The sequence below is a fragment of the Oncorhynchus mykiss genome, chromosome 16 (genome assembly GCF_057628025.1).
Source record: "Oncorhynchus mykiss isolate SJ-2025 chromosome 16, ASM5762802v1, whole genome shotgun sequence".
NCBI lineage: Eukaryota > Metazoa > Chordata > Actinopteri > Salmoniformes > Salmonidae > Oncorhynchus > Oncorhynchus mykiss.
In genome coordinates, this window is record NC_143037.1 from 47,638,120 (window position 1) to 47,659,660 (window position 21,541).

Below are 21,541 nucleotides of genomic sequence, written 5' to 3' on the forward strand. Positions count from 1 at the left end.
GTGCCATGAGAATGGTACAAGACCTATCATGCCCTTGTAAGTCAAGACTTCCCAGGATACTTATAATACAACACATAATACACCCTCCCTCCCTCCCTACCTCCTCTCCCTCCCTCCACCCCGTACAGCTTCCTTCCTCTTCCTGTCTGACTCAAAGTCACGAGGAACAATCCCAGATCCAGACCTAACAATCCCAGATCCCAGACCTCTCTCGGCCCTGCTCCGCTCCGGTCCCCCCCTCTCTGTTTTCCTACCAGCCGTGTTTTTCCACAGGCTGCGGATGCTGTCTGTCATCGAGAGGTTGAATTAGCTCACACAGAACTTCTCTGAGCCCAACTTAGTCTGCCCTGGGGTTACAGTTAGTCAGGTCCTGTAGGATAAACAGTCGACTGACTCTAAAGGCCCAGTTGAAAGCCCTTGGAAGTAGGGCTGGCTACAGACTTTTTTGCACTATTGGTTAGAGCCTGTAAGTAAGCATTTCACTGTACACCTGTTGTATTCGGCGTGCATGACAAATAAACATTGATGTGATTTGACTCCCCTCTCAAAGTCACAATGGGTGAATAGACACATGCACACAGAACTCCCAAGTACTTCAATGGCAAGCCATTTTCATTGTCGCTCATACATTACACATGCAAGTGACAGTATGACGGTATTTGACAGTAGTCCTATTTGTAGAACACTGAATACGACTGGTGTAACGGTCTTCTAGGTGTGAAGGAGAGTCGGACCAAAATGCGGCGTGTAGATTGCGATCCATGTTTATTGTGACTATAGCAACATGAATCCAAATACAAACAGTGCAAAATAATAAACGTAATGAAAACCGAAACAGCCTAAACTGGTGCAAACTAACACTAAGGACAATCACCCACAAACACACAGTGAAACCCAGGCTACCTAAATATGGTTCCCAATCAGAGACAATGACTAACACCTGCCTCTGATTGAGAACCATATCAGGCCGGACATAGAAATAGACAAACAAGACATCCAACATAGAATGCCCACCCAGTTCACGTCCTGACCAACACTAAAACAAGGAAAACACACACGAACGATGGTCAGAACGTGACAGTACCCCCCCTCCAAGGTGCGGACTCCGGACGCACAACTTAAACCTATGGGGGAGGGTGTGGGTGGGCATCTGTCCGCGGTGGCGGCTCTGGCGCTGGACGTGGACCCCACTCCATAACAGTTTTAGTCCACCTCCTTAGCGTCCCTAGATAGGTGACCCTTCTTAATGACAGCTCGGGACAGAGGGTCAGCTCGAGACAGAGGGGCAGCTCGGGACAGAAGTAGCTCGGGACTGATGGGTAGCACAGCACTGAGAGGAAGCTCAGGCAGGTAGTTAGATCCGGCAGATCCTGGCTGGCGGTTCTGGCAGATCCTGGCCGGCTGGCGGTTCTGGCAGATCCTGGCCGACTGGCAGATCTGGAAGATCCTGGCCGACTGGCAGATCTGGAAGATCCTGGCCGACTGGCAGATCTGGAAGAGTCTGGTCGACTGGCAGATCTGGAAGAGTCTGGTCGACTGGCAGATCTGGAAGAGTCTGGTCGACTGGCAGATCTGGAAGAGTCTGGTCGACTGGCAGATCTGGAAGAGTCTGGTCGACTGGCAGATCTGGAAGAGTCTGGTCGACTGGCAGATCTGGAAGAGTCTGGTCGACTGGCAGATCTGGAAGAGTCTGGTCGACTGGCAGATCTGGAAGAGTCTGGTCGACTGGCAGATCTGGAAGAGTCTGGTCGACTGGCAGATCTGGAAGAGTCTGGTCGACTGGCAGATCTGGAAGAGTCTGGTCGACTGGCAGATCTGGAAGAGTCTGGTCGACTGGCAGATCTGGAAGAGTCTGGTCGACTGGCAGATCTGGCTGCTCCATGCTGACTGGCAGCACTGGCTGCTCCATGCTGACTGGCGGCCCTGGCTGCTCCATGCTGACTGGCTGCTCTGGCTGCTCCATGCTGACTGGCTGCTCCATGCTGACTGGCGGCCCTGGCTGCTCCATGCTGACTGGCGGCCCTGGCTGCTCCATGCTGACTGGCGGCCCTGGCTGCTCCATACTGACTGGCGGCCCTGGCTGCTCCATGCTAACTGGCAGCTCTGGCGGCTCCTTGCAGACTGGCAGCTCTGGCGGCATCCTGCAGACAGGCAGCTCTGGCGGCTCCTTGCAGACTGGCAGCTCTATGCAGACTGGCAGCTCCTTGCAGACTGGCAGCTCCTTGCAGACTGGCAGCTCCTTGCAGACTGGCAGCTCCTTGCAGACTGGCAGTTCTGAACAGGCGGGAGACTCCGGCAGCGCTGTAGAGGAGGAAGGCTCTAACAGCGCTAGACAGGCGGGAGACTCCAACAGCGCTGGAGAGGAGGAGGGCTCCGACAGCGCTGGACAGGCGAGGCGCACTGTAGGCCTGATGCGTGGTGCTGGCACTGGTGGTACTGGGCCGAGGACACGCACAGGAAGCCTGGTGCGGGGAGCTGCTACCGGAGGGCTGGGGTGTGGAGGTGGTACTGGAAAAACCGGACCGTGCAGGCGCACTGGAGCTCTTGAGCACCGAGCCTGCCCAACCTTACCTGGTTGAATGCTCACGGTCGCCCTGCCAGTGCGGCGAGGTGGAATAGCCCGCACTGGGCTATGCAGGCGAACCGGAGACACCGAGCGCAAGGCTGGTGCCATGTAAGCCGGCCCAAGGAGACGCACTGGGGACCAGCTGCGTAGAGCCGGCTTCATGGCATTAGGCTCGACGCTCAATCTAGCCCGGCCAACACGCGGAGCTGGAATATACCGCACGGGGCTATGCACCCGCACTGGAGACACCGTGCGCACCACTGCATAACACGGTGCCTGTCCGGTCTCTCTAGCCCCCCGGTAAGCACAGGGAGTCTGCCCAGGTCTCCTACCTGGCGTAGCCATACTCCCTGTTAGCCCCCCCCCAAGAAATTTTTGGGGCTGCTTCTCAGGCTTCCATCCGCTACGTCGTGCTGCCTCCTCATATCTGCGCCTCTCCGCTTTCGCCGCCTCCAGTTCTTCTTTGGGGCGGCGATATTCTCCTGGCTGAGCCCAGGGTCCTCTTCCTTCTAATTCGTCCTCCCATGTCCATACCTCCTCTTTGGGCTGCTCCTTTGGGCGGCTACACTCCCCTGGTTTAGCCCAGGGTCCTCTCCCGTCGAGGATTTCCTCCCATGTCCAGAAATCCTTATTGCGCGTCTCCTCGCGCTGCTCCTGCCTGTTGACACGCTGCTTGGTCCGTTGGTGGTGGGTGATTCTGTAACGGTCTTCTAGGTGTGAAGGAGAGTCGGACCAAAATGCGGCGTGTAGATTGCGATCCATGTTTATTGTGACTATAGCAACATGAATCCAAATACAAACAGTGCAAAATAATAAACGTAATGAAAACCGAAACAGCCTAAACTGGTGCAAACTAACACTAAGGACAATCACCCACAAACACACAGTGAAACCCAGGCTACCTAAATATGGTTCCCAATCAGAGACAATGACTAACACCTGCCTCTGATTGAGAACCATATCAGGCCGGACATAGAAATAGACAAACAAGACATCCAACATAGAATGCCCACCCAGTTCACGTCCTGACCAACACTAAAACAAGGAAAACACACACGAACGATGGTCAGAACGTGACAACTGGTACTTGACCAATGGTTGCCACCCTTCATTAATAAAATACTATGGTTTACCATAGTATAAATACTATATTATTCACTGTAGTGTTTTTGGAGACTGTCGTGTTAACTTGAGTATACTGTAGTATTTACAGTCAAATATAGTATAAATACTGTAGTAATATAAAAGTATAGTAATACATGTAGTGTTTTTGGCAGATTGATGTATACTGTAGTATTTATTGTAGTGTTTTTGCAGACTGTACTATGCTGTAGTATTTACTGTAGTGTTTTTGCAGACATAGAAAATCTACTGCAAACATACTAAAAGAGCACATTTTCCATAACCTGTAGATAGGTAGGATATATGGTCTATACTTGCATGTAGGTTTCTCACTTATGGGTGGCACAAATTATGATGTGATACGGGGAAGGGGAATGGGCGGGGTATATGCAAATTGAATACTGTAAAATTTGCTCAAGTTAAAAAAGTGTAGTGTTTTTGCTGACTGCAGTATGTTTGCGGACATTACTCTAGTCATTTACCACAGTGTTTCTTTGGTGGATAATACAGTAGTATACTATAACATTCTATAGTAAGTACTACACATGATTGAGGGATACTACAGTGTGTAGAATAGTATTCTACAGTATACTACAGTTTACTATAGAGTTCTATAGTAAGCACTGTAGTATTCTATAGTAAACTGTTGTATTTATTTATGTGTGCATTTGCATAGTTATTTGTTCAATTCCAGCATTCACTCCAATTTCTTCATTTCCTGTACTACGTTCATCATTAGGACTGGGGTCCGAACTGATAGTTATAGAAAGTCAAGTAAAAATCCAAACCGGTCCGTGAATGAATAACGGTATAGTTTTTTTTTTTTTACAGTTTACCACCCATCCCTGGGTAATCTAAATGCCTCTCGTTCTAACACAGCTGCCTGTTGCCAGTCTGTTACAGCCCATCTGGAAGCTGCTGAAGGTTAATGGGGATTGGTTTGTCAATCACACCAGCTTGCTAACACCCTCACAACCATCCCTAAATACCTCTATTCAGTCGTTTGCAATACAGAAGGGGACATTCAATTGAAGAACGGAGCACATGATTGCAAACTTTACGCTAATAAGCCAACTCTGTCCCTCCTTCCTGTCCCTGGAAACTTTACGCTAATAAGCCAACCCTGTCCCTCCTTCCTGTCCCTGGGTTCAGAGCGACCTATGGCTGGCAGCGTCAGGGTTGTGTAAAGAGAAAGGGGTCTATTTACCTTGACGCAGTGTTACATGTAAAACCTGCCTCAGGCGTTGAAGCCAGACTGCATTTAGAGTATTTCACAACTGGAACCATTCAAGCTGCTAGTCCTTTGTGCAGATAGAACAGATTAGCAGACACAGTAACATACCATGGTGGAAGAGCAAACAAAGAAACTGTATCCTTTATCAGTCCCTTCAACGGTTGTGGAGACGGGCTGCCGGGCTGCCACAGGATTAAAGGCATGGGGTTTGCTGTGTGGTGAAGAGGCATGCCTGTGTGTGTGTGTGTGTGTGTGTGTGTGTGTGTGTGTATGTGTGTGTGTGTGGTGTGAGTGCGCTTTAAACCTATTCACACAGTGATTGAAACACTGGCCAATTGACAGCCCCTCCCCTTTAACTTGTGCTGTACAAAGTCTCTACACAGAGTGTACAAAACATTATGAACACCTGATCTTTCTATGACATAGACTGACCAGGTGAATCCAGGTGGAAGCTATGATCCCTTATTGATGTCAATTCGATCGGTGTAGCTGAAGGGGAGGAGACAGGTTAAAGAAGGATTTTTAAGCCTTGAGACAATTGAGACATGGATTGTATATCTGCGCCGTTCAAATGGTGAATGGGCAACACAAAATATTTAAGTGCCTTTGAACGGGGTACGGTAGTAGGTACCAGGTGCACTGATTTGTGTCAAGAACTGCAATGCTGCTGGGTTTTTCACGCTCAACAGTTTCCCGTGTATATCAAGAAAGGTGCAACACCCAAAGGACATCAAGCCAACTTGACACAACTGTGGGAAGAATTTGACTCAACGTGGGCCAGCATCCCTGTGGAACACTTTCAACTCCTTGTAGAGTCCATTCTCTGACGAATTGACTCAATATTAGGAAGATGTTCCTTAATATTTTGTGCACTCAGTGTATTTAACAGAGGAGAACCAACACATTGGTTTGGCTGCCAAATGACAGCCAACAGAAGAACGAATGGTGACATCTGACAGCATCTTACAGCTACACAGACACGTCTGCTTCGACTGGCATCCCTCGACCTAACCCGCTCTTACTCACTTGTTCTCACTCCTGTACCCACGCAAACAGACAACAGAGAACAGAGGGAGGCAGCAGAAGGAGGAGGAAGAGGAGAAAGAGGAGGAGGAGAAAGAGGCGGAGGAGGAGAAGGAGGACGTGGAGGAGAAGGAGGAGGTGGAGGAGGAGAAATAGGAGGCGGAGGAGGAGAAAGAGGAGGCGGAGGAGGAGAAAGAGGAGGCGGAAGAGGAGAAAGAGGAGGCAGAGGAGGAGAAAGAGGAGGCGGAGGAGGAGAAAGAGGAGGCGGAGGAGGAGAAAGAGGAGGCGGAGGAGGAGAAAGAGGAGGTGGAGGAGGAGAAAGAGGAGGCGGAGGAGGAGAAAGAGGAGGGGGGCTGAAGCTGTAAGCTGTTAATCGTCAGCTTTGAGAAAACGGAGCATAATTGTGTGTGCAAAAGAACACAGGGAATGAATGCTTAATTCTCTTGATCAACAATGACACTGTCAAGCATACTGCATTTTGCTTAATAGAACAAACCCTCATCAATGATACATGGAACAATAGCAACGCATGATTAATGAAAATAAAACATGAATCTTAGGACTTGAAAAACAGAAGATAGCAAACATTTACGTTCAATGTTGTGTTCATGTAAATTTGAATTATGATAATATCTCTAACGTAATTGGATGCAAATTAATCTCACCTATTCCCCTCTGTCAACACAATGTTCTGATGTTAAACAAATGGAAAAATATAAAGCACTCTCATAAAAGATCACAAGTAGTAGTTTGACTGCCTGTAGAGGCAGCGGCCAAAAAAGCATTAAAAATACAGTTCTTACAAGCTTCCCAAAGGTTTCAGTAATGAGATTTTTTTTTCTGTCAAAACAGCAGCAGTACTTGGTCTCTCTCCTCCGGTGTATTAAACCAGATAGAGAACAATAAGGACCTGGCACACACTCCGTCCTCTGCAATGGCAACGCTAGGGCCCGTATTCATAAAGCGTCTCAGAGTAGGAGAGTTGATTCAGGATCAGGTCCGCCCTGTCCTTTTCATTTGAATCTAAAAGGCAAAACTGATCCTAGACCAGCACTCCTACTCTAAGATGCTTTAAGAACCCGTCAAAAGATCCCATCCCCTCACCTTCTGGGTAGGGCTTTCTCAATTGAAATTGCAATATTGACATGGGCAATATCCATATCGCAAGAGGCTATAATTCAAGTGTAATAAGGGTCCCCTGGGAAACTCTGACCGACACTTTGGTTCCTGTCACAACAACTTTTACTATACCTGTCTTTTTCACTAGTTATCATGCCAAACGACCCCAACCACAGAATCGTAATTTGAATTTAATGTCTATGATTCCAACAGTTCACCCATGTGTAAAATCGCAATATTTGGTTAACAAAATGGCTATTTGATTATTTGCCCATATCGTGCAGCCCTACTTCTGTGTGTCAGGCTTTAAATGGCATTAGGTCACAAATCCCAAACTGTTGCAGATTAAGACATGAAACATGAGCAGATAGATATTCATTCACGGCTTTCAAGTACAAACCTGCCCGTCCCCGCTCCTTCTCCTCTCCCTCCCTTCCTACCGCCTTCTTTTTCTTCAGGCAGCAGCTCTGTGCTTCAGAGCAGTCATATTTAATCAACATCTTCATGGACAACACAGAGGATCTCCTCTCCTCAGCCGCCAGTCTCGGCGCTGTCACACTACGCTCCACGCACCACGCAGGATAATTTTCTTAGATCCCCTAATTCTACCCGTCATTCACCTTAAATGCTACAGAAAAGAAACACCGTTGCTTGACCCACATTGCTGTTGATCAGTGAATTACCCATGATGTCACCATTTGATTATTTATTTTGCGCGGCGGTTGTAATTTAAGACCTAAGGAGGCGCTTATGTTGGTAATAACTGTGTCTCTTTTCGCGCCTCGAACATGCAAGGCTGTCCGCGCGGTAATGCGTCTGTCATGTCTCCCGTTTCACTGGTTGTGGCGCTTTTGTGGCAGTGCAGATGCTGCTTCATGGAGCTCATACAGACAGTTTCCCAGAGAGGAGGGAACAAGTGAGGGAGGTAAAAGTGGAAAAACAAAACTCAACTTCCAGCTGATGGATTCATCTTGATAAACGATCACGCGTGGAAAAACGGGAACAAATTGCTGCATTTTAAAAACGATAGTGTTTGTTTACTTTACTACCCAAATCACAATGGCTATTTGCTTGATATCATTTGACGCGATGGCTGACAAGAACGGAGGACAAAACAACATCCATTGTCGATTGTTCACCCTTCAATGCCCAACACATTTCCACACAGCTGGGGGTGAATTCCAAAGCCTTGTCCTGAAAGGTCAGAGGCAGATTACAATCAATAACAACAGCTGCTAGAACAACATAAAATCAAACTTTCCACTATACATTTGGCTATATGTCAAGTCTACCATCTTCCCACACGCCTCAACCTACTCATAATATAATGTGACAACCCACTGGGCACAGGCCAACGTCTATTCCACATTGGTTCAATGTAGTTTCATTGAAATGGCGTGGAAACAATGTTGATTTAACCAGTGTGTGCCCAGTGGGAAGATGCCTTCTTAAAAAAGCCCTTTTCTCTGGCTCCCACTGCCCTGCACATATACAGGTCACATGTGGGTCAGTCATGTATTTATGCATCAACATTCTGTAGCTAGCCGCCCCAAGGAAGACTGAATTCATTTCCCTTGGCCTGAGCACTCTGAGGCCTCCTGGGCCAAAATAAAGAGTCTGGAGGCAGACAGAGATACAGAAATATGAGGGAACAGGTCTTAGCCAAGCTCTTAACAACACAGCCGATACCTTTTCCATTCCTTCAGACTGTTGTGGCATCACTCGGGCTCCCGAGTGGCGCAGCGGTCCATGGCACTGCATCTCTGTGCAAGAGGCGTCACCACAGTCCCTGCTTCCAATCCAGGCTGTATCACATCTGGCTGTGATTGGGAGTCCCATTGGGCGGCGCGCAATTGGCCCAGCGTCGTCTGGGTTTGGTGGGGTAGGCCGTCATTGGAAACAAGAATTTGTTCTTAACTGACTTGCCTAGTTAAATAAAGGTTAAATTTAAAAAATGACCCAGTGTTGAAGGCTTACGAATGGACCCTCCATATATTTAAAGGAGGGTGTGCAATCGTCAGTGACTTGCCTGCCCTTATGTGATTGTCTGTCCAAAGCAGACTTTCACACAAACCCAACATCACAGGGAGAAGGGTAGCCCAGATAGGATGGGTTTCAGGGTTTTCAGTTTGAAGTTTCGAGGTCTTTCATCACTGCTTTGGTTGGATTTGTTATGGTCAGCATAGTGGAAAGAAAGTGTTTATTTGGAAGTGAGAGAGAAAACAGGGAAGTTTTTTTGGAAAGGGAGGTTTCTGGTTTGAGGTATTCTGTTCGCTATCTCTTCCCCGGAATTCATTTTGGAGCCTTATCTCCTCTGGTTTTCTGAGCTGAAGGCAGAGGATGTGTTAAGGCGTCTCTGGCGGGGAAGAGGAGCTATCCACACAGATAAGGCCAGGGCTGACTTGAAAATTGTAACAAAGCAGACAGACAGCTTGGATGCAGGTGGCTACATGTCACGGTGCTCCAGAGATCCAACAGGACCATGCCAGGGTAACACACTATGGAATACTCATCCCCATAACACTCCTCCTTTCCTCGCTATTCTCATTAACAATTGTGCAAAATAATAAGATAATGCAAAGCAGTGGAGGCTGGTGAAGGGAGAACAGCTTATATGGCACTGATGCAAATGCATAAAGTGTATGAATTGTAAGCTACATTTCCAAGAGAGGAAGAATAAAGCTTAAGTCAATGTACTGTGCAGCAGCAAATTACACATAGCTTTTTGAACTGGATGAAAAAGAGCTAATGGAGAGCAGTAATACACTGCTGCTTCAGGTTGTAATTGGTCTGCTTGTAATTGGACAGCCGTCAGAACAGTGAAGAGTAGAGACAAAGCTGCCGTTGGCTTAGAACTCCTTTCTCACAGCACATGAGCAGACTAGACAAGCCAAAGCAATGCCGCTCGTTGCCGCCACTGTGTGTGGTAACCATGGTGACGGTGGCAGGGACAGGCTAGGGCGTCCGTCCACATCACCAGGGGGCGTTGTTTACCCAATCTGCCCACTGTGCCCAGTGCCCACTCCGGAGCCCTGTCCCCCCCCCCCCCCCCCCCACTCACACACGGGCACGTACTGGTCGTGACCCAAATGGCACCCTATTCCTTATATTGTGCACTGCTTTTGTCCAGAGCCTATAGAGCCTGGTCAAAAGTAGTGCACTACATAGGGAATAGGGTGCCATTTGGGATGCAAACCACTATCGTCTGTGTGCTACGGACAGCTGCCCATTGGCATCTGTACTGTGCCCCCTCCCTCCCTGACTGCATCTCACCCACTCTCTCCCTTTTGTTGCTCACTTATTGTCAACTTCCAAACTAAACAAAAAAGCACATCCTCCCATGACACGAGCTAATTGATTATTGATGCTTCCAGGCCGAAACTGACTTACATTCAACCCGGACTGAAAGGGAAAGCGCAGAGACAGAGACAATGCATTCAGTGCTTTCATGAAACTGAAAAAGTCAAAAGCATTTGAATGTAAAGCTCAAGGTCTTTTTCCTCCTTTGATTGGGCTGTTGTGCCGCCTTGGGAACAGTCTCTCGGCACAACAAATAGTGGCGGCGTGAGGTGGAGGAACAGCCTGAGCTTTTTGTTCAAGAAACACAAACAACCCAAATGTCAATTTCAGCCCCTTCTTGAATAATCAAAGCAACCCTCATAGCTAATGAGGTAGTGTTTGGCTTTCTACTGGATCTGACAGACTGACAGGCTGCCTGTGACTTACAGCCACTGTGAAGTTAACCACCAAACAAACAGGCAGACGTTATTCTGGAGGTCCTGGTTTCATGATTGCTGTTCTTATCTCCGGCATTGGGGTAACTGTGTTACAGCAGGTAAAATATAGCATGGCTTGTGACAGGAGGGATCAGATAAACAGTGAGATTAGGTCTGGGCAGAGACATGTGGAGATGGTGGTGAATGCCTAAAGAGCCTGGTGTGTGACTGAGGGAGAGAGAGGGGGACTGATGTATTGAGTGTGGCGGACAGATTGAGGCACTAAAGAATGGCAGGGGAGAGCGATCCTGTCCCATGCAAATGTGTCATGAAGGCAATTCCATTAACATCTTAATAAAGACTGCCCGGGCCCTGGAGAGAGAGCTGGGCTCCTGGGTCTGGATTGACTGCCACAGGGCCAAGCAGCACCTCACACATTGGAGGCTCTAAGTCGCTGTTGCCACTGCAGCAACAAGGGAGCATTTCTCCAATGTTACGCCAATGTCGCTTTGTGAGGGCGTTACGCTTCCCAAAGGACTGGCTTAAATGCAAACGCTCTACTCTAACATGCTCCACTAAATTACCTTTTTTTTTCTTTTCTCCCCTACTTTCATTTACTGTCCATTTCTCCATCTGCTGGATTCAGTAGTTGGACAAAAGGCTTTGTTTCAGCAAGCTGGCAGGCCTTTGGGACTGGGAGAGGAGAGGTGAGGGCATAGTGGGGTTCAGGATTAGCCTCCACGCCGTCAATAGACGGGATGCATGGTGAGGTCTGGGCCTAGACCATTCATTATGATCTAAATGGCTAAACTGATCCTAAATCAGTACTCCTATTCTAAGACTATTTGTGAATACGTGCCCTGGACACATTGTCCTGGCAGAAAGAGGGAGAACATTAATGGTTGTTCCCCATTCGGCCCTCTGCAGAGACAGAGAGACTGGCTGGAGCCTTCTTCTCAACTGCTCTGTCTGAGTCCAACCCTCTAACACATCAACCTCTAGGGCCCTTTTCTCCGTTAAATTTTTCCAGGTTTCCGTTTTCCCCTGTTTTTTCAGGGTTTCTCTCTCAAAATACGAATCACTGATGCATTCTGTTCCTGTCTTATGATCAACTTGGGCAAATCAATTCATTTTCAATAGATTTAGTTGATTCCGTACTAAGTTGAATTCCGTTTTATTGTCTGAATCCCGGGATTCCTTCCGCATTCGCGTTTTGCAGATATTATAAGGCCCTACAACACCCACTGCAGTGCCACTGCCAGCAGCGTTCTGACAGACATGGGGAAACAATCTCTCTCAACACAATATCACACACACAGCAGCTAAGAGGCTAAAACCCACCCACCTCGGACTCACGGACTGAAGCAGCACTTTCAGTCTTTAGAGTGCTCCGGCAGCAGCACTTCTGCAATCTTATGATGCATTTGAGGTGGTGTGAATCTATTGGAAAAATGTAACGCAGATCCGGAGTATTGATTTTCACCCCCTGTGCTATGTGCTGATCATACCAGATCCAGATGCTATTTACCAATGTCGAGGCGGTAGCGGGGACAAGCTAGGGCGTCCGCCCAACGCTTCAGTAAGCCACGACAAGGCTACGCGGACACAACCACTCAACATGATGGAAGCGACCGCAGCGTGACTTTCAGGGTAGCCCTGGATATAGCAACATATAAAGGCACTTTTCAAATGCATTACAAGGTAAAGTTACATTTGTTGAGATTGTACAGTAAATGGCCTTGCTTGATCAAACATTCAAACCACCAGTGTGCAGTACAAATGTTGCGCTCTACCTTACATTAAGTTGTAACTTTGGTTGTATGCTTTCAGTACATACACCGACAGAAGCATAGCAAAAAAAGATCTTCACAATGAGTTGTGTATAATAGTTAATTCTGTTCATATCTGTGACTAGGCTGATGGATGAGAAGAAACAGTGGAAACCTCCTCTCCCAAAGCAAGGCTGTGAAAAGCATCTGAACTCTCCCACGCTGACACAACCCATCTGGAGCTGACTACTGTCTACCCTCCACTCCTAAGTCCTCTGGGATCAAGATGGCCAACAGAAGCTTAGCTACACTACATAACCAAAAGTATGTGGACAACCGCTCATCGAACATATCATTCCAAAATCATGGGCATTAATATGGAGTTGCTTTGCAGCTATAACAGCCTCCACTCTTCTGGGAAGGCTTTCCACTAGACGCTGGAACATTGTCGCAGAGATTTGCTTCCATTCAGCCACAAGAGCATAAGTGAGGTTGGGCACTGATGATGGGCGATTAGGCCTGGCTCGCAGTCGGCGTTCCAACTCATCCCAAAGGTGTTTGATGGGTTGAGGTCAGGGCTCTGTGCAGGCCAGTCAAGTTCTTCCACACAAATCTCAACAAACCATTTTTGTACTGACCTCGCTTTGTGCACAGGGGGCATTGTCATGCAGAAACAGGAAAGTGCCTTCCCCAACTATTGCCACAGAGTTGGAAGCACAGAATTGTCTAGAAAAGCATTGTATGTTGTAGTGTTAAGATTTCCCTTCAATGGAACTAAGGAGCCTAGCCAAAATCATGAAAAGTAGGCCCCAGACCATTATTCCTCCTCCACCAAACTTTACAGTTGGCACTATGCATTGGGGCAGGTAGCGTTCTCCTGGCATCAGCCAAACCCAGATTTGTCTGTCGGACTGCCAGATGGTGAGGCGTGATTCATCACTCCAGAAAATGAGTTTCCACTGCTCCAGATTCCAATGCCTATGAGCTTTACACCACTCCATCCGACGCTTGGCATTGTGCATGGTGAGCTTAGGTTTGTGTGCATGGAAACCCATTTAATGAATCTCCTGACAAATATTTATTGTGCTGATGTTGCTTGTTTAGAACTAGTTGGTGAATGTTGCAACCGAGGACAGACAATTTTTACGCACTGCGCTTTAGCACTCGGCGTTCCCATTCTGTGAACTTGTGTGGCCTACCACTTCGCGGCTGAGGCATTGTTTCTCCAAGACATTTCCACTTCACAATAACAGCACTTACAGTTGACTTGGGCATTCTTTTGACAAACTGATTTGTTGGAAAGGTGGCATCCTATGTCGGTGCCAAGTTGAAAGTCACTGAGTTCTTCAGTAAGGCCAGTCTACTGACAATGTTTGTCTATGGAGATTGCATGGCTTAGTGCTCGATTTTATACAACTGTCAGCAACGGGTGAGGCTGAAATAATGTACCTCTAAATAAGCTGTTGCTGAAGGTAATGCTTGAAGGAAGTGCATAGCTGGCAGATAATAAAATCCTGTTGTTTCCAAGCAGAGTTAGAGTTAGGGTTGGGAGGAACTGCAAGTCTGAAAGCTCAGGGAGCTGAGTGCTATGGCTGAGGAACCAGTCTTGGAACAGCATGAGGAGAGAGATAGTTCTGCTTACCACCATACCGCAACCACTTTCCAACTAAACGTTCTCCCTGGCTACACCTCACTTGATCAATGTCACGGACGATTCAAATCTCTCTTATGTCAATCTTCACATGGATACACTCTCACTTTCTCTCTCTCCCTCACAAACACGCACACGCACACACACACACACACACACGCACACACACACACACACACACACACACACACACACACACACACACACACACACACACACACACACTCACACACACACGTACACACAGGCACATAACATGGCCGACTGAGTGGAGTGTGTGTGGGTCAGAGAGATAGAGATCTCTGTTGTGACAGCTGGACAGTTGAGAGGTTCAGATAAACATCCCGGTGAGGGGGAGACCAATTGCTTTAAAACAAACAAACAGGGTGAGTAGCCTACACTCCAGCAGAGACGATGTGGAGACCTATATCTGCAAGAAACGAGTCAGTGAACACTCAGCAGCCAGCCCGCAAGGCATTGAGATGTGTGTGTAGGAAAGTATGTGTGTGTGTGTGTTTGTGGGTGTGCGGGGGGCGGGGGGGGGCTAGCCTGCTCCAGAATACCCAGTCGCTGAACGCGTTTGCACTGTTCACTCATTAAGAAATAGGTCAAGGATTCCGCCTGCATGCCTAGCAACTTGTCAAAAACTCTCAAGCTAAACAGGGGAGGGCGAGTCTGGCTGCCTGGGGCGATGTGCGCTGCATGCTGGTTGCTGGTGACACAGCACGTACACAAAACACAGAGAAGACTGTCTTTGTATCTCGGTCACCACCCCTATCATACTCATTAAATAATAAAGTACAATGCACTAGAACGTGTATTAGGTTATGAAGTCCTGACTGCTGATGGCATCGGGGAAAGGCTTTGACCAGATCTAGCCCTGGACAGAAACATGTCTGCTTGATGGGCACAGACGTTTAAAGAGCAGAGCTGGGACAATAAACCGAAAATGATCGCCGCCGACTATACCGACCACTTATCATGGGCATTTTGCTGACGTGGTTCATTACGATAGGTAGCCTATACTAGAGAAATGTAAAGTTTGAAATCAAATAAATTGGCTAATATGGGTGATTGTTCATTCAGACAATATAACGCAATACATATTTTTATCAGTTTCGCCCAGCTCTACTAAAGCGTCATTGTCGGGCTCGACAGGGGACGCTCTTGAGCAGTAGTGTCATCCTGACGAAGAGTCCCATCATCACGAGGAAGGAGACTTGTGGAAGGGGGTCCAGGGTTTACATTATCATCCATCCCTACCCTTCATACGGTACGGGACGCTGCCTCAGTGGTCGGGAGCTTCTGAAGAGGAAGAAGACAATGACTACCAGTCATGTAAAAGGAGCACTGTACTTAATCAACACAGCATTCGTACTCAATGTCTGTACTAGCACACCAGCCAGCCCAACATAATACCAAATCAGTCCGTCCATTCACTAAAACACCCAGCAGCCGCAGAATGCTTTCAGGGGGTCTAATGAGATGCATAATTTACCCTTCCTAAAATAAAGCTGTTGAAAGTTGAAAGAGGCGAACAACTCATCCTGAAGCACATAAGACCTCCCGATTACCCCGCAGGAAACAGTCATGTACTAAACTGACTGGCATAAGCAAATCAATAGGACTGAGATCAGCACTGTCACATAAATCCTCCCTGTTCTGACCAGCTTAATACAATCCAATCAAAATGCTGGAACACACGCTGAGCGAAAGGAGAAAGGGGAACGGGGCAATGGAGAGTGCTCATTTTGGCTCCAGCCAGCCAGTTTGATGTGAAGGCATATTCTTTGAGCTTTATTTGTGTAGTTAACCTTATTGATTAAAGAGTGTGTGATGTTGAGGTTCTCAACAGCTCTGCTTGTCCACTCCTGCCTCTCTTCAAAGAGATTGCTTGAAAGTGCTACATTGAGCAGAATGGAATTTTAATTTACTCTGCTTCTTGTGGAGGTGGATTTTTAGAGTTCGTGTACAGTTGTGTAGCAAAAAGGGGAACAAGTCTGGCTAAACGAGTGTCTTGAGGAAATAATGTAGTTATACGGTGAGTGCCCAACTGCCCAAACAGACCGGTAATGCTATAACCACTCCAGACTATCAGTGCTTGTGCTTTCTCTTCAGATTGGAGTTAATTAGGTGAGTATAATCAGCGTGTGATAATCAGAGCAAGGCTGCGTGTAGTGGTTTGTTCTTCCAAGGCTGCAATTTCCATCCTGGTGGCTGTTTCTGGGGTCAAACGGATGTTATACTTTGAGAAGAATATTACAATAATGTCACGCTTTAGATATACAAAACCTGATTTTACCAAGAAGAAACTAGGTTTGATTGCATGGTCACAACGATTAATATGCTCTCCGTCAATTATGGGCAGATGCAAGTTATTATCATGCAAATGTAAGGCAATTTTCTACTTAAGACAACATTTATTTTCCTTTAGAGTCACCCTTTTGAGCGCTTCCCAAGTGCTGTGTGTGTGTGTATGTGTATGTGTGTGTGTGTGTGTGTGTGTGTGTGTGTGTGTGTGTGTGTGTGTGTGTGTGTGTGTGTGTGTGTGTGTGTGTGTGTTTGTGATGGAAATGTAAGATTTGTGGGTGCATCTGCTGTTCCAGAGCTTCGACAGATGAAAAGTCTAGAGTTGAGCAGGAATTCTAAATTATAGCCAGTTGGCAACAATGCATCTGAATTTAGCTGCTTTCAAGGCTTGGGGGTTAACGACGGCTGTTATTCTGTCTTGCGGCATACCACATTGTAATAGGAACGATAATAGGAATAGGAACCTAGCTAAATCAAAAGAGTTATATAAAATATTAAGAAGTATGAGGGATGGATAAGAGAGTAATCCGTGTTGGAGAGTACATTTAACTGTTACTCCAAACCCCTGACCTGGGTAAAACCTGGGTAACGCAGTGAAGAACAGAAATGAGTTACATGCTGCAAAAAAGTCACATTTATTCTCACATGTTGGATTGTAGATTATTATGAGGTACAAGACTTCAAGCGCTCACTACATCAAGCCTAATCTAAATCCACTGTAATGGAAATGGTTCTCTTCGCCCTACTCTTACGCCTAATAGCGGGTTCAGAGTCAAGGTCGGCATGGAGAGCTGATGCTAGGCTATCTGTCTGTTGATTACAAATATTGGAAGTAATTGAAAACTACTTTGGGATGATAGGCCGATAAAAATAACTCATCCGTTGACTAAATGATTAAATACCGCAGCTTAATAAAGGTCTTATAATATCAAACCAGAACAATGCAATATGAATAGCCGATGATAATATCGATATATCAAACTCAATCAAATTAGTTTTATGAGCTGATGACAGCTGCATTCTGATTAAAAGTTGATCGTGAGGTGATAGAATAGATGGTAATTAAAACCCAACACCTGACTGAACGGAACTGCGTAATTACGGGTTTACGCACCGAGGCAATGAGTCTATAGCCTATGCGTAAATTTGTCTAAACATTCACTGAAAAGTAACTGGTAGGCTACCATTGGAATAATAACAACACTGAAATTCCTTGCATGGTTGGGGTGGGCATTTTTTTCTGACACATTTTTTTTTTACCTTACCTATAGCCATAAAATGTAAATTGCCTTATTAACCTAATTTTCAAATAAATTCTCAACTGCTACAAGAAGGGATATACGGCTGGTTATTAGGCTACTTGTATATAGCTTAATATCCCACAAGTACCCTAATAAGCAGCCCCAAACCCCTTTTTGTGGTAGCTGAGAATTGAGCTGAGAATTCTCTGACAATATTGTGGCGGAATAGAGTAGCTACTGTTAGTTATTAAGCAGAACAGTGTTAATTAAGGCAAATGCACAAAATTGTGCTGTAGCTATCATCAGCTAACACATAGACATTTCAAACCAAACCGAAACATGTTTTAAATAATGATAAACATAGGCTAATCGTTTTCACTCACCTTTCGGATTTCAATGGAAGCTCCTGGTGCTGTTTTTATTCTGATCACACAGCCAGTAATGAATTGTCTTCTCTTCCTTTAGGTGATGGACTGTTGTAGCTACTTACATCCACGGGAAATGCTCCGAGTAGCCTACTACGGTAAAGTCTACAACGGCGTTCCTCAATGATGCTCAATCAATTTAGAGATTTTAGCCAAGGTCCATTCACTCCCAATCCCTAGAAAATTTCAGATACCCAATGCCGCCTCATTCATAGCCTAAAGATCCCCAAAAACCGATGCAAGGTTTCACCGGGCTGATATTAGCTACGAACACAATAATTAATCTATGAACATTCAGTGCGCGCAACTTCGTTTGACCGTCTGTTTTTTTATTTTCTTTAAATGGTCGATTACAACAGAATGCCTATATGATACGGCGAATTCCTTTAGTTCACAGGATAATGTCCTCTACTATGACAGCCGCTGTAGCCTGGCTTGTCATCGTCCGGCGGGCTTTCTTCGGTTTGGGTAGCAACCTTGCCGCACAAATTTACACAGGCACTCTCGCTTTCTCATAGGGCTGTGCTAGACTGGCATGAAAAACTGTGGCGCTTACCGAACCCGGGAAGCATACAGTACAGTCTCATATGCACACCACAGCGTTTAAACCCAGCCCCCCTGTACACTTCGGCAACACGGGCTCATTTGCATGTTGCATGTGTTAACTGTTTCAGCGTGGTGCCTCCGAATGGCTTGGCCATATGTTCTGCTCAGTGTTATTTGCGACGATCAAATCAGCCTCCAGTGAATGTAAGAAGATAGGACAGATAACACAATAACGCCATTATCTTTTAGGATACATTATTTCCCTTTCCTCTGATTCGATCTCCTGTATAGGCTATGGAAAATTGGAATGATTGCCAAGTAATACGAATGCACAAGAAAGTGTCTTTAATCTTCAGAAGTATTTTAGAATAATGTATTTCTGATTTTTCAGTTACATTGGTCTAGCCTACCTTCATTGAACACGTTTAGAAGCTACATTTGATGTATTGAAACATAGTGAGTTGTATAAAACATAATTTTTATTATTAATATAATCTAAAAAAATATATCTATTATTAATATCAACGAAAATAATCCAAACACATAATACATCTGGCCAGATCTAGTGCACATTGTGACCTGAGAAGTGTCATCAATGAAGGCTACTTTCAGGGGAGATGCTGCTGCCAATTCTGTTAGTGTACTGCCACCTATGGGCATAACTACGTTGCTACTACCTAGTAATAAACGACTTTCTACAATAGTGTAGGTTTACTACATTCTCACAGATCTTCAAAAGCAGAAAAACATTATTGTCTCAGATATAAGCTACGCAGTTTGGAGAATTAATCAACCGTTTTATGAAAGAGAATAGGCCTATTTGGAAATGGTGTGATTGTAGGCCCAATTATGAATAGGCTACCTATCATTATATACAATTATTTTGTTCATTCTAGTAAAGTATCACAGACAGACAGACAGACAGACAGACAGACAGACAGACAGACAGACAGACAGACAGACAGACAGACAGACAGACAGACAGACAGACAGACAGACAGACAGACAGACAGACAGACAGACAGACAGACAGACAGACAGACAGACAGACAGACAGACAGACAGACAGACAGACAGACAGACAGACAGACAGACAGACAGACAGACAGACAGACAGACAGACAGACAGACAGACAGACAGACAGACAGATAGATAGATAGATAGATAGATAGATAGATAGATAGATAGATAGATAGATAGATAGATAGATAGATGAGCCAAGCAATCTTTAGACCACTATTGGTCCTTGTAATGTTATTTCCAGGTGGGTAGACACAACTGTATGCAGTCAAATTATAATCACAGTAACCAATCAATCAGATTTATTTATATAGCCCTTCTTACATCAGCTGATGTCACAAAGGACTGAACAGAAACCCAGCCTAAAACCCCAAACAACAAGCTATGCAGATGTAGAAGCACGGTGGCTAGGAAACACTCCCTAGAAAGACCGGAACCTAGGAAGAAACCTAGAGAGGAATCAGGCTATGAGGGGTGGCCAGTCCTCTTCTGGCTGTGCCGGGTGGACACTATAACAGAACATGGCCAAGATGTACAAATGTTCATAGATGACCAGCTGGGTCAAATAATAATAATCACAGTGGTTGTAGAGTGTGCAACAGGTCAGCACCTCAGGAGTAAATGTTAGTTGGCTTTTCATAGCTGGTCATCCAGAGTATCTCTACTGCTCCTGCTGCCTCTAGAGAGTTGAAAACAGGAGGTCTGGGACAAGGTAGCATGTCCGGTGAACAGGTCAGGGTTCCTTAGCCGCAGGCAGAACCGTTGAAACTGGAGCAGCAGCACGACCAGGTGGACTGGAGACAGTAAGAAGTCATCAGGCCAGGTAGTCCTGAGGCATGGTCCTAGGGCTCAGGTCCTCTAAGAGAAAGAAAGAAAGAAAGAAAGAAAGAAAGAAAGAAAGAAAGAAAGAAAGAAAGAAAGAAAGAAAGAAAGAAAGAAAGAAAGAAAGAAAGAAAGAGAGAGAGAGAGAGAATTAGAGAGAGCATACTTAAATTCACACAGAACGCAGGATAAGACAGAATAAATATTCCAGATATAACAGACTGACCCTAGCCTCCCCGACACATAAACTATTGCAGCATAAATACTGGAGGCTGAGACAGGAGGGGTCGGGAGCCACTGTGGCCCGGTCCGACGATACCCCCGGACAGGGTGAAACAGGCAGGATATAACCCCACCCACTTTGCCAAAGCACAGCCCCCACACCATTAGAGGGATATCTTCAACCACCAACTTACTATCCTGAGACAAGGCCGAGTAACCCTCCTTTGAGTGCCAGCCATTAGAGCACTCAAGAGTGCCATTGATTGGCTCTGAGATGCATGCTCTCTCTGCTTCTGAGATAATGATCCGGTATAATTTTCACATCCATCCTATTCCCAATGCTCCCAGGAGGCGACAGAACAACATTGTTTAAGTAATGAGTAGTACGCTTAGAACCTGCCTCTGCACAAATTTTATGCTGCTCGTTCTCTCCATTTTCCTACAAATCCCATTCAAGTTTTTTCCCTGTAACTGAAAGTTTTCAGGAATCCGGACCCCATTATTAAGTAGCCATTTTGTTGTGCAACATTAATGACAATCAATTCCCCCTCTCTCAATCCCTCTGTCGTTTTAGCGACCAGGAAGGTCCAACACATTCTTGTCGTTCACATTTACATTATTCATTATTAATTATTAATGTAATCATTTGATCTGATTACGTATAATCAGATCAAATGTTACCATATTTCGTACATTTTTTTTCTCCAAACAATACAAAACACATATACAAACGACAGCATACACATGCACACAA

General features: G+C 45.9%; 1 protein-coding gene and 1 long non-coding RNA gene across 2 annotated transcripts in view; one reads left to right on the forward strand and one right to left on the reverse strand.

Moving 5' to 3' along the window:
- LOC110491069 (plexin-A2) overlaps window positions 1-18,862 on the reverse strand; it is a 334,343-nt gene extending 315,481 nt beyond the window's left edge. Inside the window, exon 1 of the mRNA XM_036947019.2 lies at window positions 18,135-18,862. The gene's annotated coding sequence lies outside the window, so the exon portion shown is untranslated. The remainder of the gene's footprint in view (window positions 1-18,134) is intronic.
- Window positions 1-21,541, forward strand: part of LOC149976907 (uncharacterized) — a 167,947-nt gene that overhangs the window by 97,203 nt on the left and 49,203 nt on the right. The gene's annotated exons all lie outside the window — the stretch shown is intronic.